The sequence below is a fragment of the Passer domesticus genome, chromosome 7, assembly GCF_036417665.1.
Source record: "Passer domesticus isolate bPasDom1 chromosome 7, bPasDom1.hap1, whole genome shotgun sequence".
In the NCBI taxonomy this organism is placed as follows: domain Eukaryota; kingdom Metazoa; phylum Chordata; class Aves; order Passeriformes; family Passeridae; genus Passer; species Passer domesticus.
Genome location: NC_087480.1, coordinates 3,149,885 through 3,175,464, shown reverse-complemented (window position 1 = coordinate 3,175,464; position 25,580 = coordinate 3,149,885). Strand labels below are relative to the sequence as shown.

At 38.9% G+C, this 25,580-nt stretch overlaps 1 long non-coding RNA gene across 1 annotated transcript in view; it reads right to left on the bottom strand.

Annotated features, from left to right (window-relative positions):
* The window catches only part of LOC135304240 (uncharacterized), a 96,719-nt gene that overhangs the window by 38,675 nt on the left and 32,464 nt on the right, over positions 1-25,580 (bottom strand). The window contains exons 3-6 of the long non-coding RNA XR_010365660.1: positions 4,885-4,941; positions 3,791-4,115; positions 1,479-1,569; positions 596-663 (exon numbers count right to left, since the gene is read on the bottom strand). This is a non-coding gene — a long non-coding RNA (uncharacterized LOC135304240). The remainder of the gene's footprint in view (positions 1-595; positions 664-1,478; positions 1,570-3,790; positions 4,116-4,884; positions 4,942-25,580) is intronic.

Genomic DNA, 25,580 nt, shown 5'->3' with positions numbered 1-25,580 from the left:
GAAAGAGGCTGGAGTGCAATTAAGGTAAATATTCCATTGATTTTTATTAATCTGCAGAGATTGTATCCAAAGCAGACACACTGAGGTCTGAGAGTAATTGTGGTAAATCCCATGAGAATGGGGCTGTGGATGGAAGGTGGGACAGGGCTTTATTACTTTAACTGACATTATTACTTGAATATTTTTCAGTCTTTTTGCTACTACCATTACATAAAGAAAAAAAAAAATTCCAAGTTTGAAAAAAGGGTAATAAGCATATTCTGACTCAAAGAACAGAATTAGGCAATAGAGATATTGAAAGCATAAAATTTCTCCTATGCTTCTCTGTTTAAAAAAGACAGCATGTATAATAATGGACAGACACTGAAGTGTTAAATTCTTTTGGAGACAGTGGACAACTTATTAATTTCTGAAACTGGCAGAAACTAAATGCTTAAAAAATGAAAGGCTATTTCAGTAAACACAAGGTGTTTTAATTTAGATCATATGTCAATAACCGCCTGTTTTTCCATTTTTGTCTGCTTTTATTGCCTGCTTTCTTGGTTCTGTCTTATCTAACAGCTTGAGGAAATAACAATTTGTGTCACAGATTTACCTCTCTGTCTCTCTGCCCATTTTCTCACTCAGATGCATTTTCTATTTCATCACCTTTCCTCCAGTTCACTAAAACAGAATGGAAATATGCAAGAAATTATATTAAAAAAATCAAAATATTATATACTATATACATTTGTGGCAGCACAATATCAATGGTAAACTGCAGGAGCAAGATAAGTACACTTCTTTTCTCATTGCCTCTTTCATGTAAAAAATGTAAGAGCTGAGATTCTTAATTGAGTGCCTGCACAAATCAGGTGTGTGAAGTATCACACCACCTCCCAACTGAGTCATGAGAAAAAAAAAAAGAGAGAATTGGCAAGAGATGTAAAAACTTTGACCCTTACTGAAAAAAAAAAAAGGGTTTGGATTCACTGGTCTAATGTCTTCAACAATTGAGATTTTAGGAATTGATGGTCACTGGCCATTCCTGCTGTCTCTATATAAAACTGAGAAATTTGTTAACTCCTGTGGAACAGCAAAAAATTAGTCAAGAAATGGGGATTAATAGGAAGTACAAAATGGAGGGTTAATTCTATTGTCAACTTGGAAAAGTGAACTTTGGGAAAAGTCCTCTAATGTTCCACTGGAGGAAAAAGCCCCTCCATAAGATGGATGCACACAAAGATGCAGATCAAACCAATCTGCACATCTCAGCCGTGCTTTATTTGAAGTTGAGGCTGGTTTCAAGAAGCTGCCTTGATCTTGGGGCCTCATAATCAAATGCATTGTCTGGTGCTGGAATGAAGCCAATCTGCTTTGAAAGGCCTTTGCTTCATCCCTCCAAAAGCACCAGAAAAAAAGTATACAGGAAAAAAAGTTTGATCTGATCTTCATCTCTAAGTTCAGAACAAAGATATTTTAAAGAAAGTTACTTGTACCTTGCTGCGTGCTGACAGAGAATTCAGAGGCACAGAGGAAAAATGCAGGATGGATTTCAAATTAAATGTGGAAGGAATAACCTCTGTGCATCTGTAGGAAAGAGTGGAGAAAATGAATTCTTGAATTTCATGACTGCCCAGTGGTTATTCAGGTGGCAATACTGTCCAGTGGCTCTGCCTGGTGTCCACTGCCCAGCACTGTCCACAAATCCCAAACATTTCACTTTTTTCTTAAAATAACATACAAGGGTCTCAAAAAAAAAAAAAATTAAGAGGACTAGCACACATTACATGGATATTATTTAAATATGATCGTAATGAACTAATTTATTAACGTTGTTATGACCTGTTTCTCCACAATTCAACAGCACATTCTCTGACAGTCTTTCACATCCATTTTTCAGCCACCAGCATCACCTTGGCACATAGAAAAACCCTTCTAACCCTTCTACACTATTTTTCAGCCACAGTGGATTTTCTGAACAGTTTAATGATATTTCTGTGCACACCAATATATACAAGTATTTTAAAAATAAGCAACAAGTCACAGGAATCAGCTGTGTGCTCAGACTTCTCCTGTGGAATACTTGTCTGTCCACAGAGATGAAAGATCTACTCATGGAACAACCATGGAAAGACAAGCATTTGGAAGGTTTCATTTGTAAATTAAGTACAGCAAAAAGAATAAAATAAAGAAAATCCAGGAAAAAATACACTTAGTGATGAGTACAGCCTTGAGTTCTGCTGCATTTAACACTTCATTCCCTGAACTCAACATTCAACTGAATGAGAAACTTTCATGCACTTCTTTGGGGATCACTCACAATTATCACTCACCATTCAGTGTCTGAATGAATTTTCTATTTATTTTAGACTGAAACTATACATTTTATAAATAAGACAGACCTGATCTCTAAAAAAAGAAAAAAAAAAAAAAGCCCACAGCAAAACCAGTGAAGTAACTTAAAACTTCTCTAGTAAGTATTACCTACCTCTGCCATCCCTTACACTCCTCTCCATAAAATAACTTAATTAAGAATCAGATTTTAAAATTGGATATTAACACATCCTTGCTGCTAGTATTTTAAAACAGTGATGGCAGTAACAGCAATGGATTTGCTGGAGCTGAGACCTGCTCAGGTCCACGTCCTGTTCTGCCTTTGCCCTCTGTGATGACCCTCAGCAGTGGAAGATCTGACCTTGCTGTGTAAAATATTGTAATCTTACAACATGAACAAGATCTTAAGGATCAGAACCATAGAGTTCAAGCTCTTGTACCTCAGAGCTGCTCTCCCCAGTTTATTAAAAATTCAAACTCCAGCTGTGGACTTGCCTTTATAATGCACTGTCAGGGCACCACCCAGAGGACAGCAGAGCAGAGATTGCAAATGACATCATGCCCAAATAAAACACTTTAATTATCAGCCTAATCACTTCCAACCACATTTCCTAGATCTCTCTTCCACTGATGTTCTGTACCATCTTTGTGCAATCTAATGGAAGAGGAAAATCTTTGAAATGTCAGCTTTTATTCTTTGATTTCTCAAAGAAAGGTAATTTCTTTCCAGAATAGTCCTAACTTATTTTTCTATAGAAAATAAGATAAAAAAATAAGAAAAAAATATATGCATTGATTCTTTCAAAGAGAAGGTAAAATCCTGCATTTACAAAATGGATATGCAAGGCCTTTCCACTGTTCAGCAATGGAAGAATGAATCCATTCCCTGATTGTGTTTTTGGTAGAAACCCACATCTCCCAGCTGGCCCAAACAGATCCCCATCACATCTACCATGTGTGAAATTATTAAAGCCTTTGATCACAAAGATTCAAACAGAAAAGGAAATGGATGGCGCAAAAAATTGAAAGGCTTGTGGCATTAAAAACACTTTTTTGTTACAACAGTTTATATATAATCAATATTCCTACCATAGATGTTACTTTAAATACCTCAACACCACACTACAGAACACATTTTCTACTCTACTGATGTAGTTAACAACATTTTTGTTGTTTTGGGGTCTCATTTTTAACTTCTCAGAGAAACACTATAATTTAATATAAAAAAGCAGTAAACACTCCCCAGAGTCTGATCCCAAAGCAAACCCTAATGGCTGTGTCAAGTGGATTTTGTAATGTTCTGTACTAAGGCTGAGCTCAGACTACAGCTTTTCCTCAACAGCACTATTTTGATATCAATCCAAACACAGATTCAGCAAATCTGTGGAATCATAGTGACTTTGAGTCAAAATAGTTTAAACTGCCCAAGAGATTAGAAATGTTATCAAGGGGGAGACAGCAGAAATCTCATAACCTTTGTTTCCATTGGAAGCAAAGCTGAAAGCCAATTGCCTCAACTCCTCCAGATCTTTGACAAGACCAAAAATCAGGGTTTTTTCTGTGGATGAAGCAACTGTGATATTCAATCCTTCTCAGTGACAGCACATGAGCCTGCCACTCAGAGTTCTGCTGATTAACAGGGAAGATGCATTTCAACCAATAGGTTCCACTTCCCAAAGACATTTTAGTGGGAAAAAAGCAGAAGCTCAAAGTGGATACAAAGGAAACTCAAACACATCTGAACAGTGAGAGCTTGCAGTCTAGATAAACGACATATGCTCTGTAACCAGCAATATTTTCTGTAAAAAGAAGAAAACAGTTTACAGGTTTAATTAAAACCAGCCAGAGCATTTCATATTCTGACACAGAAAATCATGAAAATAAATTAAGGGTACAAACAGTGCTAGTTTCTCATCTAAACTGCTCTATTTCTGTTTTATAATCACAGATTATTTTCTACACATTTTACATTTCTTTCCCTTATGCATTGTCTAAGATTGAGTTACAGCAGCCCTTCCTTATCTGAAAACAAATAAACATCTTGTCAATAATTTCACATCATTCTCTTAATGTCTACACAAAGGATGACACAAAAACACCCCTATATAATCAAGGGATACACATTATTTCTGATTTAATGTTGGAGGGTAAAACACAACTCAGTCTAAAGAGAAAACATTATTTGTGAGAGGTGCAAATTTAGGTGACTCCTCATATTCATACCTAAGTGTCTACACAACACTTTGCCACCTAGACTGTTATTACAGAGATATATTAGACATTTTTATTTGGCATTCCTTTAAAACAACCACTTTTCTTCTCTTGGAAAATGGTGTAGAAAACTGTCTGGGTGTTTATACTGTCATTGTTCATTCCTCTACAAAATGGAATCATTTTTTATACCTTTAAATTAATTTTAAGTACACATCTATGCATAAACAAGTAGAAAAAGCTCAATGTAGAGTCACAGAAGCTTTTGTTAAAAATATTTCTAAGCATAGCCTAATTATTTCTAACATGGTTTAGTCCCTGTGGTACTTCTTTGAGCCCTTGTTTTAGTCTACCTACCTTGTGGCAGCCTCTTGATGCCTGAGTTTTAAGCACTTATTGCCCGTGAGTTTCCTTCTGCAAGAAATAAAAACAACCTCTTGTGCTAATTCAACCTACCCAGGGTCAAAGCCCTTTAGGGCTTTTTTGAATTTAAAATAGAGGAGTTGCAAACCAAAGCAACGCATTGAGGGTGTACCTGTACTGCAGACAGAAAGTTAACTTTAAATATCTTACTTTACCAAACTTAATACTGGAATAAACTCACCATGTAAATATGATAATGAGTAAAGTCTAACATATTCAGTCAAACATCTACGGAATTTTTTGTGTCTTGCTTAATTAGTTACAGTTACATGTGCTGCTGTCTCTCATTAACTTTGTAATTCCTGGGCATGCATAGGTGGGTGCCTCACTAAATATCCTTTGATTAGCACACAGCACTCATATAATATATGCTAATTCCTATTTGCTAGGAAGTTAATTATAAAACTTTGATAATCTGTTTTGATAAATTTAGTTCAGTGGAAAAGTTGTGTTCCTAGAACAGAATCGTATTAAGTTTGTTTTGCTTTTGATTTTTTAAGGCAGTTACCAGCTACCTGTTGGGATAAATCCTTTGCCTGCAGAACAGGGGAAGCCAAGTTCAGAGTAAGATTTGTCATGGTTTAAGCCCAGGTGGCAACTGAGCACCACAGAGCTCCTCACTCTCCCTCTTCACTCCACCCCAGAGGGAGGGAGGACAGTCAAAGGTAAAACTTGTGGGTTGAGATAAGAGCAGTTCAATGATTGAAACAAAATATAAAATTATAATGATAGTAATTATTATTAAGGATAATGAAAAGAAGAAGGAAAACAAACAAGTGATGCAAAATACAATTGCTCCCCACTGACAGATGCCAGGCTCTGTCCCTGAACCCTGAGTGGCACTGACACCTTATCGAGGCTGATCTAGAGCAGAGGCTGGACAGAGCTAAAGAATAAATCAGGGATTTATTAAAAGGCCTCCATGGATCCTCCTTGGGCAGCACCAGAGCCCAGCCAGGGCTGCACCCAAGATGAACTCAAATGGTCCCAAAATGCACGAGCGCTGCCGGGGTCTCTCCCTGGGATCAGCTCTGCTCCATGTGCACATTGCAGTTCATTGTCCAATTACAGCTTTAGCTTATGAAGTCCCTCCTGCTTGTTTTTCTCTCTTCAGCCCACATTGTTTGTGCTTTTGGGCCTGAGATTGGATCATTTGTCCTTGGTCCCCAGCTAGAGCAGGAATTGTTTTGTCTCCCTGCTCTGTGCAGAGAGCTCACCATCCCCTGATATGAAGCTCAGAACTGCACACTAAAGCAGCACAGAATCTGAAACATATAAAAGCTAAAACCTGAGGCATCAACCCCACTCCTGGGAACTCCCCAGTTTATGCCCTGGTTTTGTGGTCTGGAACATCCCTTTGGCCAGGCTGGGTCACCTGTCCCAGCTCTGCTCCCTCACATCCTGCTTTGGAACATCCTCACTGGCAGAACGTGAGACACAGAAAAGTTCTTGATTTAGGATAAACACAGCTTAGCAACAACCAAAACACCTGAGTGTTATCAGCATCATTCCCACACTGCACCCCAGCACAGCTCTGGGCCAGCTGCTGAGAGGAGACCGGCTCTGCCCCAGCCCAAACCAGGACACCATTCTTCTTCCCATTCCCACCCAACTCTTCCCATTCTGGTCTTGCTAAACGCTTCTGGCACAGGATCAAAGACTGTAAGAGACATGGGAACAGTGGCAACATTCTCCTGTTGGGACTGAGGTATTTTGAAATTCCTCTTGAGGAATCTAGATTTCCACTCTCCTTTCTTGGCTGGTATCTCTGACTTCCCTCCATGTCTGCAAATCTATGTAAGTACATCTAAAGTTTGTCTGCCTGCAATCTGCCTTTTATTTTCTTCTCTCTGGGAGTCCCACAAAGACTAACACTGTTCCAAATTCATCATGAGAATACCCTTATTCCTTAAGAAATTAATTTGAATTCAACTCACAGCAACACGCTGTGAATTGTAAAACTCATCTTAGATATAAAAATTAATTTTACATGGGCATACAGAAAAATGATTGTCAGTAGATAGCAATGTGAAGCCATACCTGTATTTAAGCAAAGTTAATCTCTTGTACAAACAAAATGCTGCTTGCTTATTCAGTTTCCTTTAGCTAAATTCCTAAACTTCTAAGGACTTCAAAGAACTACAGAGAAGAGAGATAAAGAGCTTATCTGCATAATTCTTATGCTAATTCACAGAAGGTGTCTTGACTAAAAGGATGTCTACGTGCACACCAAGGACTCACTAATTCCCTTCCTCTAAACCCTCAGTTATTATACAAGTATTTAATTGGAATAGATCTGACTCTGCTTCCAGGGAGTGCCTGGTTCTGGGTCCTGCTGAGAGCTGCTGACTCCCAGGCTGACCTGGCACTTTTTGGGGTATCTAGAGAAGGTTTTGAGGCAGGGTACTGCCACAGAGCATGTGTGCAAAGCATGAAGTACAAATGTTTGCTCACTCCTTAAAGAACATCCAGCTCAGAGTTCTGCCCAGGTTAGGAGGTAAAATACCATCAAGTGCTGCTCATCATCATCCTAAAATCTGAAATTATTCCTTCTCTCACCAAGTGCTCCCTTCCCCAGCCCTACACTCCCACATCTCCAAGCTGTAATGTTAGTCACTTTTTCTTAGGATAGACACAAGTGAAATCCCAACATTAATCACCTCTGACATTACCATTTCCACAAAATATTTATAACTTTGTAAACCTTTTAGTTCACAGAGTTCAAAGACAAACTGAATCATTTACAAAAGAGATAGAGGTTTCCCAGGGAATTTAAATTGTTTTTATTAGCAGGGTTTTATCACCTATTTAAAAATATTCATCAGTTTTAATTCTATTTCTGCCAGTAATAAAGCATCAGTTAATTCAAAAAAAGCTTCACATGCATCATACACACAGAGACCATTCTCAACCTAACCCAAAAAAATAGTACTTCCATTTTAAATGCTTTTAAACAAATTGCATGCTACAGACTGAAGAAATTAGAGGAGGTTTTCTAAAGGTTTTTTTTACTCTGTACTCCTAACATAACGTCCTAATACCTAAACATAACATCCTAGTTATGTTTTTGGTTTTAACTTTTTACTCTGTGTGCTGGTTTGCTAATTGTGGGTGTGCAGATACATTCTCATTACTAGATTGGTGAATGTTTGCAATAGTAATTCAGCAAAAAGATCATTGCTGCCCACAAAGAAATCCACAAGAAATCCCTTCCAACCCAAACCATTCTGGCATTCCTACACTGCTAATCATTTCCTCTGGTTTTTGAAAGATTTCTTTCTTTTCCCACTTTCTGTCTCTATAAATATGCACAGTCAGATTTTCCAGGATTCACTTTGAAGCAGCCTACCAAAACCAGGAATTATTTTAATACACTGATGGTCTACAGGTTTATTAGGAGCTCTGACAGAGGAACTGCTGAATCAAACTCAGCTGCAGATTCTGGCTAAGTCAAGCAGAACGTGTAGGTTGGTAACAAGTATGCACCAATGGTAAATGAGTGTGTTCCCACAGGTCTGGCATAATAATAGAAGTGAATAATTCATATCATGTGGGAGCAGACAATTATAATGCATCTGGAAAAGCAAAATACACAAAATAGGGTTTATTTTATTCTCAGTTTCTTTTGCTTTTTATAAGTGACTCCTTTCCTGCCCTTTGCAAAATCTGCTCAATTTGTGTCAATTTACACAATTACATGAATTTGAGCAGGTAGTGAATGAACTTTCTTCTGATTTGTTTCAATCCAGTTGAGATGATCTTTAAGATCCCTTCCAACCGAAACTCTTCTGTGATTCTGTGATTCTCTACTACACTTTCCCCCTTGTGGAAGGAGGAGTAACTGGAATAGCAGAGGCCAAAGTGAAGGAGTTGAAGGCAGTGCTAGGAAACATTCCACTTTTATTTCCAACTTGATCCAAAATAGGAATTAGGAAATGGAACTGAAATAATTCCAAATCCAATCTGCAGCACTGCTCAGTACTGATACTGGCAACAGCAGCTTCTTAAAATATTTCCAAATTCTGTCCAGGGGATCTTTCAGAATAGAGCACAAAGTCACATTAAGTAATCATTCCAGCCAGATACTGAGCTGTACTGGGCATGGAGGCTGTCATTCACAGCTAAATTACACATTCTATTTGGGAGCCTTTTTTAGATTCCTGACGCACGTAATTGAGTGCAACTGATGAGTTTTGTCTAACAGTTTATCCTTTAGCATTGACACTGCAGTTCCTAATCATACACAAAGTGTGGTGGAGTTCTGATACTGCTCTTTTGAAAGTCAAAGGAAGTTTTAGCAGTACTCTAAACAGCATTCCAGCCTTAATTTGCTATTTGCCACTGCACAATGCACACAGAAACTGAGCCTTGAGTTGCGGCAGCAACCAAAATTCTGACACAGCACTCAATGGAAACAGCAATTTAACCACATTGTAGTGATGACCTCTAAAAGTTAATTACAAATCTAGTATGAAAATGATGAGCACTCGCTGTACTTTACCTGTTCATTGTGAGAATAAAGACTGAAAAAACATATTTAGAACTGGCAAATATTCTTCTCCCTTAAATAACCTTGTATAACACGTAGTTCTAAAGCCTTTTGCAGAAATAAGAGCAGACTGGTGTAGAAACAATTTAAACAGGAATAAGTAACAGAGGTGAGGAGAGCTATCCAGCAGCAATGCGTGATGTCACTCTCAAACAAGCCTTTTCCTGACCATTAAGCTACAAAAATAAACCAAACTTTCTCCTCAGTTCTTTACAGTCATTAAGAAAGTCTGTACTGCTGTTGCCAACTTTTGGGCATTATTAACATCACTTTTACATAGCATATTTCTGTAATATGCCCCTTGGATCTCCAGGATAACGCCTCAAACAAAGGAACCAGCTTTGCTGGCCAGCTGAAGGAGCTCTGTAGGATAAAGACTTTCAGTGTCCCAACATTAGAGACAAACCCCATTTAGCTCTGCTGCACTGACAGTGCTCTAATTTCATTGACTCCAGAGCTACTAATGAGCTGCTGTCACCGAGGGGAAAAATAAACACCTGCTAAACACAGAGGGACTCTTTTCTGCAGCTGTATTTCCTTACAGGGGATTATGGTATCGACCAGACTGATGGAGCCGCTCCCTCCTTGGGAAGAACTGAAACAGGAGCTATGGCCCCATAAAGGAGCCTGTGATTAGCCCTGATAAATCCCTCCTGATGGCCTGGAAGTTGGGTTGATGGCATCATCCAATTTCCACTGAGCGATGTCTGCACTGCCAAAGAGTCTGGGTGGGAGCTGGGGCCTGTGTTTGGCACTGTCAGGCAAAGACAATGGATCAGGGAGCAGCCATGGGAATAAAACAAGTCTCATAACTCCAGTGTAAAGTCAGGAAAACAACATTTTTCTTAGTTTGCCGACAGACCAGAAAGGAAAAAAAAATTATATATATATGTATATATATATATATTTGAGCCAAAGAAAACCAGATTTTTTCCTGCTGACAGAAATAAACAACCCAAAATGTCTTAATTAAATAATGAAATATCCACTGTTCCTTTGATAATTAACCTTTTCAAAAACCTAAATTACTCCATATTTTAGCTAAATAGAAAGGATTTTGACTGCAACTACTTACTGAATTTAACTTACAGAGCTAAAATTATTAATCTCCATAATTAACTTATTTAGGGACCAATTTCCTGAAATATGATGAAAAATTGCTGCTTTGAATTTTACCTTAGAGATGTTTAATCTTCACAGGGTTTTTTTCCTGAACGAGCTGGATGCCTTGGAAAGGCCTGTGGAGCTGCCAGCCTTGTTCTGTGTTATTTGAATAAAAACCACTTCACTCCTGAGTCTATCAGCTAAACATGCAGAGAGGGGAAGTTTTAGAGGCGAAAGTCAGTACGAGTAACTGATTTATCTGGGTAGCAGCTTTCTCACAATGTTTTGACAGAAGTGTTCTCAGAAATGTCTATTTTTAGTCACACATTCTGCAATCAATTTCTTTGTAAACTAAAGAAAAATCAAGAAACTGCACAGATACCTCAGAAAAAGGAGGATGAAAAGCCACAGGATGATTTCTCTGCCTGAGGGAAACAGGAGCACTCTAAAGTTCAGAATTTGTTCTAATGTTAATAATTAGACTGTAAAATACCAGCAGCTCAATGCAGAAAAATGCAGGGGATTTATTTCTTGGGTTTTTTATTAGTAACTGCTTTATCAGCACAAACATTCAGGATGTTTATCCCATACCCTCTGCTCTGTGGAGGATGGTCTTAACCTGAACCATTCCTCCACCCCAGGAAGCACAAAAGGATATAAATGCCTCTAAAAAACAATTTCCAGAAATATGAGAAAAACTGAAAATTTTCCTATTGCACCTCAGTTTAAGAGGTGCTTCTAATGCACTCAGGAGGTTCTGGTAGGATGCTGTTTGTTCAGCAGCCCTGGGGCTCAGCCATAACTCAACCACCTCTCCAAGGACCTGCAATTTTCATTCTGTGTTTTTCTAAAAGCGCTCAGTTGAGACAATAATTTTAAGATGAAAACCCCACTTTTTTCCTATCTTTGCTAATTTCATGCTGTAGTTTAGAGCACACAAGTAAGACAGTTCTGTGACTTCACTGGCTGTTGCTACATTACTTAAAACATTAAACTGAAATTTGTATTAAAAAGTATAAAGACATAAATAAATCTCAACCCTATTTTTTCTTTTCCTGAGCTAGTTTATTCTCTATAAATATTTTCCCTCCTTTTAAAACTGGATTTTCTTATTGGCAGGATGATACTTACCGCTTTGAGCAATTAGGAAACATAGATAAAAAGACTTAATTTTTCCTTCTAAATAGGCAGGCAAAATGTCCAACTTCCATAAATTTTTTTCATAGAAGATGCTGTATTGACCTCATTTCCACTTGCAAACCACTAGGTTTAGACACTTTTTAAAAATTGTGTCTAAAAAATCTGTCTATTTGCTTCCCTTGAAGTAGATTCCATCTCTCCAAGTGAAGAGATTAAAAGTACTTTGGGGTTTGATTTGTAGTGGCTAGAAGGTATCCTTACAGGGTAGTAGTTTAAAGTCAGCATCTGTATCCCTGGATTCCTCACATCCAGAATTTTCATGCCCAGAATTGTCTCCAAGATAAGGGTTCCTGTTTCTGCTCTCATTGAGGGAGCAGAAACTCTCAAGATCAAAGCTGCACTCCAAATGTTCTCACCCACGTGCTGTGCTGGAGCACACAGCAGTGCTGCTGGGTTTGACTGGACCCCAAATCTTCAGAAGATGCTCACAGTGACACCCACCATCCTTCCTCTCTTTTACAAGAAGCTGCCTTTTCTTTGGAGGCCACTCTACAATAGTACCAAAACTCAGAAAACCAGCTCCTGCTCTCACACAAGAGGAAATAGCTGACTTTTAGTTCTGGCTCATTGTAATAAAACCTCGAGTGATGTGATTCACATTTTTCTCCAAGGGAAGGTGAGGTGATCTTTGTTTCTAGTGGCACCATCAAAGCAAGAACAGGCTTTTATCAATTCAATGAAGGCTGAGCAGATGCTGCAGTCTTATCATAAGTGGCATTATCAGAAATTGGAATGTAGGCAAATACAATACCAGTGCTTGAGATCACATTGTCCTCTCCACCACTCATCCAGGAGCAGAACTGGGATTGGCAGCTGAGCCTTCAGCACCATTGTCCTAATGCAAAACCATCAGCAAACATTTGCCTGGTTTTCCTTTTAAGCTGCATCTGCTGCAGTTATTTAAAAGGATGCCCAGATCAGCATCCCTGACTTTTAATCTTCAGGATAACTTATCTCTGATCTCATACCACTGTGGATGTCATTATTGTCACAGATCAAAAGACTTGATGAACCCTGTGTTGGATGAACTGCAGGAACCTCCTGCAGAGAGAGACTCTTCTTTTCCTACTTTCAGTGTGAACATTCAGTGCTGTTCTGAACTGGGTTTTAACTCTGCTCTGAAAGCAGCTGTTGATGCTTCTGAGCACAACTTGTCCAAGATTTGCATGAAGGCTGCTGATCTGAGCTGTGAACCAGCACTGCTGGTTTGCCTGTAGGGAACACGCTGGGAAATGTCCTATTTTTGACATTTGCTGAAATACAGAACCACAGAATGAACCATGGAATGGCCTGGTTTGAAAGAGACCTTAAAGACCTTCTTGTTCCAATCCCCTGCCATGACTTTCCAAGCTCCATCCATCCTGGCCTTGGGCACTTCCAGGGATCCAGGTGCAGCCACAGCTGCTCTGGGCACCCTGTGCCAGGGCCTGCCCACCCTCACAGGGAAGAATTTCTTCCTAATATCCCATCTGAACCTGCTGGCTTTCAATTTAAAACCATTCCCCCATCTCCTGTCACTACACACCCTTGTAAAAAAGGGGCACAATCCCCATCCCACACTTTTTTTGACACAGCCCAGGCCACGGGTGGTTTTTTGGGCCAGGACATGTCCAGCCTCTCCCCCAAGTCCTTCTCAGCAGGGCTGCTCTTGAAATATTTGAAATACTAAAATTACAGGAAGATCGCCTCTTGAACCAGATGAAGTCTGAAAATGAATTATAACATTTCCTAGCCATTCCTGAGCCCCCACGAGGCCTGCTGCAAAGGCAATGTAACCAGAACACACAGCACCTTGCAGAAACAGCTCTGCTCCATTTCAGGTTGTGCAGAATTTGCTCCCATCGTGGCACTGTGGCAGTGCTCCCTCACTGAGCGTGCAGCCAGGGCCACCCTCACCCCTCAGCACAGCAGGCACTGCTGCAGGAGGAGCAGATCCATTACTTTCAGCCTCAAAGCAGCCCTGAAATAAAGGTTTTCTGTGCTTAGCTGTTGGTAAAGGGCTCAGTGCATATTTGACATAATGCTTTTGAAGTCACTGAAACCAGCACCGTGAAAAATCCCTTTGCTGGGTTCGCCTGTGCAGTGCTGGAAAGTTCAGAAGAAAATTGAATATGCAGATATTTTTACTAGTAAAAGGAGAGAATGCTCTTATAAGACAGAGGAAATCAAACTATTTCCTAATATATGTATAAGAGTTTTTGTATTCTTATAACTAATAGAAGAGAGCCTTACAGATTGAGGGGGAACCACAGGAATTTTTAAAAGGTGTGTGGTAGTGATAAGCTGAATTCAGCCATAAAAAATAGATGTCTCCTTCTCCTGCAATCCATAACATTAAATGTAATTGGGGGAACATTTAGTATTGATTCATTAAAATAAAACAGAATTCTTTTAATTTAAAAAAAACTCTATTGAGATTGCCAGCCTGAGACACATTGAGAACTGACTTTCACTCTTCTGTAAGGCTATGATCTCTTTTTTATTTCTCTGAATTTATGTAGGCATAATTTTAATAGTTTCTTTTTCTCTTCTGTTGAACACAGCATAGTGACATGCTAAATATTTATATTTTATGGAAAATGAACGTTCAACAAACAAGGAGAGAAGAACTTCTTTAGGTGTCTATCTGGCATGTGTTCATCTGAAATTGAAACGTCCTCTGGCCCAGCTCACAGGCTGCAAACAAAGCATCAAATTCAGCTTTTTAAACACATCTACAGGAACCCCAAATGCAAAGTCAAAACCAACACCACCTAAAATGGAATGCACTCATTAGCTGACCCCTCCTGGGGCTGCAGAGATGGAATCTCAGTGCTGCAGGTTGGGTTTCACATCTCGACAGGTGCTGCCTTGGTTGAGCCAATGAACCACAGGGAAAATGTCAATTTACTCTGGGCCAGTTTGAGAGGAGTCAGGGAATGGTCACAGAAACAGGAAAATCACCAGGACCAGCTCCTCAGAGCAGGCTGAGCAACCAGCTGAGGACAGAATTCCTTCCCTGACCCCAAGCTGCAGCCAGAGGAGCTGATCTGGCTGCCCACAGAGTTCTGAGCTTTGCTCTGGGTGCAGAGGCACTCATCCCATTCATACAGAACCCCAAAAAATAGCCTAAAATATCTAACTGTAATGCTCAGTGCTAATTTCAGTCTGAATTTAGGATAATAAAATTAAAATAATAGCAGAAGGTAATTAACCAACCAAAGGAGATTCCTACTTTTGCATCATAATCTTATTAACTCTGCCTGAAAATATTATCCCATTATCAGAGAGAATTAATACTAACATGTCTAGTTAGTATTAGAATTAATACTAACATGTCTAACACAGCAAATGAACTCTCCTTTTTTAACAGTTCTCTCCTGTGGATGAATGCTGGCATTAACTCACCACAATTTATAATAACTTCTGGCTTTAAATCTAAACTTGACCATAAAATCATTTGAAAAGCCTGTGCACAGATCCCCTACAATTACACCAACATTTCTCTGGGAATAAAGACAATAATTTCATTTTGGGCAGAGAAGGTGATTGGTTGTGTTGGTTTGGGAATAGTAAATATTCACCAAAGGAAAGATCTTACTCCTACCTTATATATGGCTATCCATCTATTCAGCAAACACACAAACAGGATTTCAGGGAATAGTTTCATATGTTTAATTTCTGAAAAGTTATTTTTCCTTTTTTAACACAGTTCTCATGAAATTTTGGATCATCAGTTAAAGCCTAAATATTTTAATGAGATAAACCTCAAGCTGCCGCTTGGGACTTGGGCTGACTTGGGGCTCAGAGAAACTCAAATATTCACTCTGGGACCCAGACTCTGAGCAGGCAGCAGCTCCCAGCAAGAGCAATATCAAACCTCTTTATTAATCATCCACTATTATTCACTGCTGCATTCTATTTCCTTCAAAACTCAGACATCCTAAAAGAAAAACTTCAAGGCTCCCATGTGCTGCCTGCCCTCCCTCAACATATTTTTGGGTGTGAGTGTTTGGGTTTTTTTTAAATTGAAAACCGCAGGAAATAAAGGAACTTCAAATGCAAAAAATTCAGATATTATGAAAAGTCCAACTAAATAAAAAAAGTCTAGAAAACTCGGAGCTGCTACTGCATCCATCCTCAGAGTCCCCTGTTGTGGTAGAGCTCTGAAGGAGTCTCCAAACAGCGTGTGATTTTATAGACCATATGATCTGCAATATTTACCATGCATAATGGAAATAGATAAGGCAAAGCAAACAGCTTGAATTTTGTATTTCCTTGCTTTTTATTTAGTCTAGGTTGTTAGCAGCATGTGAATGTATATTTGGGAGTCTCTGTGTTTGTGTGTGTGTGCATATGTGTGAATATATAGGTATAAACAAACACACAGAGTCATTTCACTGGATTTCTCACACGTCAGAAAAAATCCTTTCTGAGCCACCAGCTTTGAATTCTTAAAATTTCTCAGAAAAAAACCAAAAGACATTGTTTATTTTGGTCAGAAATGGAAAAAAATCCCCACATTATGCTTGTTTTTTTCAGCTTCTGTGTCCTCTTACCATCCCTACTCTGTGCTGCTTCTTTGTGGAGCTCTTGAGTTTTAATAACAAATGTCAACACCTACAACCAGAATATTTGGCCATTGTTTTATGAGTTGAAAATCCACTGCTACAAAGGGTTAAGCATGTGAGTCTAAATGGGAAATGCATTGGCTAACTGCACTGCTTTCTATTTGGCAGTACATACAGGAGTAGGGAACAGAGACTCACAGGAATTTTAAAGTAGGAGAAACTTTTGTATTGCATTGAAAATATAAAAGCACACGTTTGAAAGCATTTCCTCTACAAATAAAAATAAGTGCACAAGTCCTAGGTCATATTGCCAAAATCTGGCTTGCTTTGCTGGACTTACATCTGAAAACCCCTAATAGGAGTGGGGGCAGAGAATAAATATGTGAGAAATTCAATATATCAAGACTGACCTGCTCTCCCTATGTTGAGACTAATATTTAAATAATATTAGTCTCATTATAATTATTATTATAATGAAATAATATTTAATTATTTAAATGATTATTATTTAAATTTTATCTCTGGAAGTTTGGGTCCTCAAGCTTTCCCCCTGTAATCACTGCTCACTAGTATTTATTCTATTTAAACCACCCAGTCTGTTTGCAACCTGCTCCCAGTCACCAATTTTTACAGTTCCACATTTACCTACAGTTTTCTGCCAAAATAGTTGCATAAAGATCTTATTGCATTCAATAAGCTTGGGCTTTTTCTAGTCAGATCTTTTGTTTCTTTATTTCAGTTTGATTTTTTTTTTTTTTTTTGCGATTTGAAGTTCTCTTTCCTTTCTCTAATGCTTAGGAAGGGTTAGTCACGAGTTTATTATAACATATGTAAATTTGCTTATTTTTAGAAAATGTCCTTTAACACTCTGGGTTCATTGTCAGAGTCTGTAGTGCTAATAGCTGTGTTAATAAAATTATTATCTACAGTGAAGAAATTGCTTTCCATACATAGAAATGTAATGAAGTGGAGATTTCCAGGAGCTGAACTGATTCTCAGCAGCGCTTTGGTAGGCTCTCATAACATCTGCCCATGTGCAAATACTCAGTGCTAGGAGAGATAGCATTAAATTAACTCTCCTTTTGTGTTCCACACACACTGCTCCTCCCCTTCATAAATTAACTTGGTTAGCTAAACGCTAAGGAATCTCTCTGTTTACTGATCAGATTTCTTCAGGAGAATTGGGTTCTGCAGGGTGAGATGTTTTTCTGGGGGAATGGAGCACTGAGTCCAGGAGTGCATTACACCCCAGCTGTGAATGGATCCCTTCACCTGAGCCTGGGACATCCTTCTGCCCTTATTAGCCTGGCAGGAGGAGTTTATTTAGCATTTTTTGGTATTATCCCCACAATAAGGCACATGGAAACTCCCCACATTGTCCTCACTCTGCCTGGACCCTCGTGCCCTTCCCTGCCCAGATGTGATTCCTGCCCCACAGAAGGTTCAGCAGGGGATTCATGAGCATTTGGGGATGTAAATTGTGATACCCGAAGCTGTTTTCTTCCACTCTGTTTTTCCTCTCAGTCCAAACAAGTGTTCTTCCCCAGGAAGAACAGGGGGACTGACCAGCTTTGTTATGCAAACATTAAAAATAAAAATGTTCATCTCATGTGTGTTCAGCCGTACACAACATCCACACACAAAAATGCAAAGGCTGTAGAACAGGCACTAAGCAGCCTTTTGAGACCTGCTTTTATTACCAAATCAGTGGGAATTAGGAATGACAAAACTGAGTTTTTCAGGAAAGCACAGCCATCAAGAGAATATGCAGAATTTTGTTTTCACCCTTGCTGGGCGAGTAATTCACAACCTGCAAAGAAGTGCATTTTAATTTCATTTTTGTGTATCATAGAGAGAAGCAAAGCTGTCCCTTGCATTTCTGTGTGCTACCTTCATCAAGCTTCCATATATTAAGCCTGTCCTTGCTTTATTCCTGACAGCTCCTTCTCATCTCTTCTCCAGACTCCATCTCCTGACACTCACGATTAAGGAACTCTCCATTCAAAGCCAAAGTAAGTGACTTTATCATTTGATTGTAGATCCTAAGCAGCAAAGCCTCTAAAAGATTAAATATTTAATCCTTTGATTTGCCATGCTGGCAAATGCCCTATCTATTTTATAAAGCAGGTTGACAAAATAATTATGGGGCCTGGGATTTGTGTAATGAGGCAGATTTAAACTTTGCTTTCCTCTGTGCCAAAAAAAGCAGAATCACGTTTTTCTGACACACAATATTCATGAAAAATCACTATTAATGGTGCTTGGGACTCAACTGAACATTGATGTGATGGCAAACAATAACATGATGATTTTAACAAGGCAGGTGAAGCCAAATCACTGAATGCATTCAGAACCAGCCATAAACAAGTTCTTAAGAAGTGAGCAAGCCCAGCAGACAGAAAGAGGTGTCCAGGCTGCAGAGAGCAGGTCGATGGCTCTCAGGGTGGGGACAGGAAATCTGCTCACAGGAGGCTGCAGAAGGTCAAGCCTGGTATTGAGTGAGGGCAGAGGGGAATCAGCAAACTGCAATCCAATGCACAGAGCCCAGCTGGGGAGCCACCAGGATGGTCCACTGAGCACTTTGAACACACCTTGGCAAGGTTTCAACAAGACAAAAAATAACATCTATTCACAGCTTTGGGTTTATCTGCAGATAAATGAGTTTTTAAATTCTTAGATTAACTCTCAGTGTCACCAAACTCAGGGCACTTTAAGAAGGACAAGCAGAGCACTGGAGAAGTTTCAGCTGTTGCCACCATGAAAATGTGGAAAGAATTCCAGGCTCGTTGATCAAGAACATACAAGCATAAAGAAAATGTTCCAGTATTTAAAATGCCACCAGTAGCAGATCTGTGAGTGACTGTAATCTGTATCAACCTAATTAAATTACACATACCCAGCTTTATTCCACCTGGGTTACGTGGTGGGGAAACCTTGGTGGTTCTGAGGATTGGTAAGCCTTGGAATAAGTTACACAGAAGAAAAAAACAAAAAAACAAACCAACCAAACAAAAAAACCCCCAAACAACAACAACAACAAAAAAACAATGCCCAAAATTACAACATCTAATTGATTTTTTCTTTTTTTTTTTGCAAAATATCATATTTTGACGTCTTTCAAAAAGTATTGAATGTAATAGATCCTCCTGACCTCTGTCTCAGACAGACTAGTTACATTTTTCAGGACAATTCCAACTTAAAACTGCTGTGGATTGTCCAGTAACTCTCTCAAAACAATGTCCTTGGGCAAGGATGTGACAAGCATCTAACAGAGGCTCAAACCAGTGCTCCACACAGTTAAAAACTGCAGAGAATTCTAAGGGGAAACCCCTGCCTCTCAAGCAGATTAAGGAATCTCTGGAAGGGATTATCACTCCTCATTTTAACATTAAAAATGCTGCATTACACACTGGCACAGTTGCAGCAGACAAGTAATCCTTTGCCTTCCTGAGGTACTCACAGGAAATCTTCCTTCTTTGTTAAAGAGAATCAATACCAAAATGTGATCCAAATCGAAATTAGCACCTCTAATTTAAAAACAAAGCCAACCCATCGAAATTCACTAAGGAACAGAATTTCCTGCCTTTAAAAACTGGCGTAGAGTTGTTTAAAAACACTGAGCTGTTTAGAAGTGATGGTCCAGCTGGAAACATCAACTTAATTTCATTGAAATTTTCCACCAAAGATGGGAAGGCTAATGGTCAAATCTGCTTCTCTCTTTACAAAACAAACCAAACCAAACAAACAAAAGCTTTTAGTCAGAGAGGGAATTTATTACAACCAGTCCCAAGGACTAATGCCTGCTTGGTGTACTGTTCAGTGTGCTTAAAGAGCTGTCACTCACCAATTTATGCTTCCAATCTGCTCTACATTGCAGAAGTGACCATCCAAATAAGCAGAAGTGACCAATGAAATAAGCAGGAAATTTATGTGAATTTGCACTTTTTCTCTGTGCCTCCAGCAGCTAGACCAGGCACAATCTGCTGTCACTCCTTGGAAAATTTTATCTCCTCTCACATCCACCAGTGTCAAACAGGTGAGCAGCAATTTTATGTTCAGACTGGGGAACCTCCCAAGTTGCCTCAAAAATTCTTCCTCAGGGTGTAACAGATGGGAAATCCCAAAAACAACACAGAGCAGAAAGGGAGAAATATTTACTATTAGATGTGCCCTGTATGAACCCGTCCACTGGTGATGGTCTGACATCAAAGAACGTCTCTCTTCCCACTGACATTTAAATCTAAAAGCTGGGTCACAGCTGGATTCACCACATCCCTAAGAAACACACCAAATTTATATTTACCATTGCACTTGCAGCATATCCCATTATACAATCTCACACGTCTTGCAGTGCACTGCAATGGGTTAAAAAATATTCACCTTGTGCAGCTACAACTCCATATTTCAAATTTTTGAGGGTGATTTCTGCTCTCATAAACTTATTTTTATGTACTAATATCATCACTGTAATTGTCTATGTCCTTCCCAGTACTTCAAATACTCCACTGTTGTCAGAAATTTAGTCACATACACTGGCCAGAGCTCCTTCAGACAGACACATTGCCACGAGAAAACAACTCCAGTTTTTCCCCCTCACACATTTTTTTCCCTCAGCCCTGATCAGCCCAAACCAATCTCTGTGTGGTTGTTCCCCCACAGGTACAGCTCACTGTGCAGCAACAAATTTGGGTGGGTAAGAGCCAGAGCAGCCTGAGGCTATCCTTAACCCAGACCTGCTCATGGCAGCAGGAATTCCTTATAACTTCAAATTCTCCTGGCCATACAATGAAGATTAAGGTCAGCTTTTGTCAGAATGTTCTGGCAAGCCTTGTCCATGAGCAGAGCCACGGATCCAAGGATCCAAACTGGCTCAGTTTGTCTTTTGCCCTTCAGCTCTGCCCAGCTGCTCCTGAAAAATGCACAAGGGCATTTCCAGACCTTGTACAGGGTGCAGGAGCATCCATGAGGAGCACAGTGACAGCACAGGGAGTGGCAAAGGCAGATTAGAGAAAACTACAGGACATGATGGAAAATAAATTCAACTCCATGGGAAAAAAATGGATGAGAGCTACACACAGGCTTTTGTTTCACAAGTAATCACCTAATTTGCTTTCTGAGACCTATTTTACATATGCAGTTATGGTGTTTTCCCCAATGAAAGGTTTCCAATAAGTCATGAAAAGTTCAGTATTTTGCGACTTTTATTAGGCTTTAATTTAACCAAATGCTTCTCTGCACCCTCTTAATGGCTCAAGGGAAATGAGGGGATCTGTTATAACCTATAACACACCTAATTCTTCTCTTTCCAATGCATCATCTTTAATTTTGCAATAAAAGCAATCAGAGGTGTATTTTTTTAAGGGCTGCATTGTTCTCTGATGCCTGCAAGCCGGGATAACCTTGGGGAAATCTCTGAGCACACTCTGGATGTGCTTTGCAAGAGTGGCTCTGTTAAGTGGCTTCTTTGTCAGCCCCAGCACAAAATGCCCTGGCCTGGTATTCTTAGTCTGGCTTGCAGACCTTCTTCTTTGTGAGCACAGATGACTGGGTCATGAAATTCAATTTAAATTATACAGCTTTCTAAAGTAAATGGTAATCCGTAAAGAAACAAACATTCAATCTGCAGCTGAGGATTTATCAAGCAAATGCTGTTCAAACTGTATATGAACTAATAAAACTCTGAGCTGCTCTCTTTATTTCATTTTGCTTGTGAAATCCATTTTGCATTACACAGGTTACATAAGTGAGTACTAATGAAAAAAAAGCCATTTTATAATCAAAACTAAGCTGGGGTCTTTTTTAAAAGCTTCATGTGTGCAGTGCTGCAAATTGCAAATAGGTCAACAAAGTGTGACCATCATGTTTGGTGTGATTTTAACAAATGGCTTGAAACAATCACAGAAAATAACTTCATGCTGAAAAAAAAAAATAAAAATAAAATAAAAATAAAAAAGCCCACAAATTCAGGAAAACACCAACTTGGAACCTCAGTGTGCAATCATGATCACATCAGTGTCAAAATTTAAAATCTATCACTGTTTCAAGGGGAAAGTGAATTTGATTGAAAACACTCATTCTTGACTGAAGCTTAGTAAGTTTTTCCAGGTAGTATGTAGAAAAGAGAAATATTTTCCAAAAATAAAGCAGAACACATTGGTGTGATTTGCATGTTTCATTACAAAGCTGTCTCATTAACCTAAAAGAGAACACCAGAATTCTGTTACAAAGCTGTTCTCTGGGTTTCAAAACTAATTATTTTCTTGCTTTGGATATACACAAATATTAACTGAAGCCAGCTGAAAACTGGAAATCACCATAGAGGTTTGGGGAAAAGTGACCTGACAGATGTATGGCTGATCTGGAAAAATCAAAGTCTAAATACAATTAAGAATATTCCTGGGTTAAAATCTACACTGCTTTGTGACTATAAATACACTACTTGTGTAAGCAATTTTTTTTTTTTTAATAAATATTATGGTGTTGCCTTTCTAACTGGGCTATAAAGTAACTGTGTTACTTCCAATAGATGTTGTTATATATTCTCAAACCTTAAAAAAAGTGTTTTTTTCATTTGGATTATTCTTGAGACTTAGCACCTTTTTGGTGCTATCTTGTTTAGCATTTGTTTTATTGGTAAGAATTATTCAGCTAATTAAATAACCTTTGTCTTAGCCTTTAATTTTCTTCCTCATAGAAAAATCAAAACAAATTCACCTTGCCTGTATCCGAGCCTCAATAGCAGCAAATTAAAATGGGAGATTTTCACTTGACAAATTTAATCCATCCATCTGTTCTAAACTTTTCTGTCAAAACCCCCAAAAATATACCTGTTTTTTTCCTAATAACTAAGCACAGAGCAAAAGCTGTGATGTGGAAATGAGCAGAAGATGACATTTGCCTGCTGGTCTAATGTGAATTAGGCTTTGACACTTGTCTATCTCCCTTGTCAGCTCAGAAGTTATCTGGATTTGTTCACAGATATTGCCATATCCCAAACAGACAACATGTTTCTCTCTTTATCACATCTGACACACAATGCTAGGCAAGAATAGGAAGAAAAATAGGAAGAAAAATACTGCTGCTGTTTTCAAATCTACTTAAATATCACTTCTTGCTTTTCTGCCCAAAAGGGATGACAAGGTGAATTAATTTACTGGGGTTTGGAAGCACCAAGCCTGCCCTGATACTTGACTCAAGCACCATAAATAATATTTTATAGGGAATTTTAAAATGGTACAAGTTTGCCACGTGTGTCACCACGTGGATGTCAGAGTGCAGCAAGTTTTCTAACTTCAGGCCTTGTTTTTCACACAAATGTTTAGGATGGTGAATTTCTACTGGTGGATTTGTAAGGAGAAGGGGATCCCAACTACTGCTCTTCAGATTTCCATGTGCCTTCAGGAGGGATCATCCCAAACCTCTCCAACCTCCCCAGACTCCAACACCCCTGCAGAGGGAGCAGATTTGCCACACTGGCAGCAGAAATTAAAGCTTTGACTGCCATAAATCCACATCCATGGGATGTGCCACCCTTCCCTCCCCCTGGAGCTGTGCTGTTCACAGGGCTCTGGCCTGTAAACTCCCTGAAACATGGGGCTGAGAAATGAAATATATTGGGTGAGACACAGAAATCACCTGCCAAGGGAATTGTCCTTCTCTTTGCCATTTACACTTTCACAGCTTCTTCTGCATGCCCTCCTCCCACTTCTGCTTGGCTTCCTGATTGCAGCCCATGGATGCTGGAGCTGGGCACTCCAGCACGCAATGTTTGGGTTGTAGAACTCATAAGAGAATTAACTCCATCATTCTCTGTTGAAAAAATGAGTATTTTTTCCGAGGTCACATTTAGTTTGGTACCTTCTTGCCTTTTAGACAACAAAAAAAGCCTGATTAAAGCAAAAGGTCAAGTTCCAATCTTCACACGAGTCTTGGCAACTGAGTGAAATAATCATAAATCCTCAAGAAAACAAAGAAAGAAAACACTGAAACCATATCTGCTCCTGGGGGAGGTAGAGGAAGGAAATTCTATTTTGAACAATGTATGTAAGACCTGCACCATTCAATGAGATAACATGTAATTCCTGGATCCCTGGAGCTCCTTGGAAAGGCTTTATTGAGAAACCTTTCTCTATTGCTTAAAATGTCACAAAACTTATATATATAAAAGTGGTGTTCTTTTCCATTGTCCTTAAGCTCAAAAAGCACAAAAACTTTCAATGTTTACCAAAATCATAAGTTACTCAGCCTGCTAGAACTCAGTAGAACTGTTTTTTTCTGGCAAAAGAAAACTCTTTTTAGTGTATTGGTAATGTAAAACACAATGTAAAGGAATGACAATTACACCAGTAACAATCAGTGACCATTATTATGTGCAGCTTCATCCTGCTTTGATAGGGAAGGTTCCTGCTTTGATATTAATAAAATAACATTAACTATCCCTTCCTGGGTGTATTTCACACTTCACGCACTTTTACTGGAGAATCTGAGCACCTTATAAAGTCATTTATAATTTAAATTCTCTGTGAGACACAAAAACTCTCTTAACCCCATTCCCACTGAGAAGACTGAAGGATAATTCAGTGGAGAATAATTCACTTCCCAATTTCACACCCAAAGTTGTTTCCCAGAGAAGGTGCAGCAGAGACAAGCAGAAGCCTCATGTTGGTTCCACCCTCACTGACCACCCTTTCTCACAGAGCTGCCACTGAGATTATGAAAATTTGAAATATCCTTCAAAATGTACTGTTGGCTTTTCAGAATTCTTATGCAACACTGGCATAAAAGAATATGAATTAGGAGAGTTCTTTTCTCCTATTTCTTATTCCTTTGGATATTTTTACTTGAATTAATTTCACAGTATAGCAATGTTTTGAGGACCATAATAAAGTGTTTGAACATGTATCACATGTTCATTGATGTTTGTGAGATGCAATTATGCCTCAGTACTTTAGCAAACAGACATTGCAATAAGAGGTTTAATAACAGGGCCTTGTTTCCTCTTTATGCCTTAAATGTGTCTTCTCAGCTCCCCAGTTTTAGCTGAGCTCCAGATTCATATCTAAAGTAATCTTAGTACAGGCAAACATGAGATTTTCACTCCAGTTATAATTTAGGCAGGGATGGGGGAAACAAGTGCACATATACACGAAAATATGTTAATAGCAAATATTCACCGAGGAGATTTGAAGGAAACAAAATTAGTGACAAATACTCGTGGAACAGAAGTA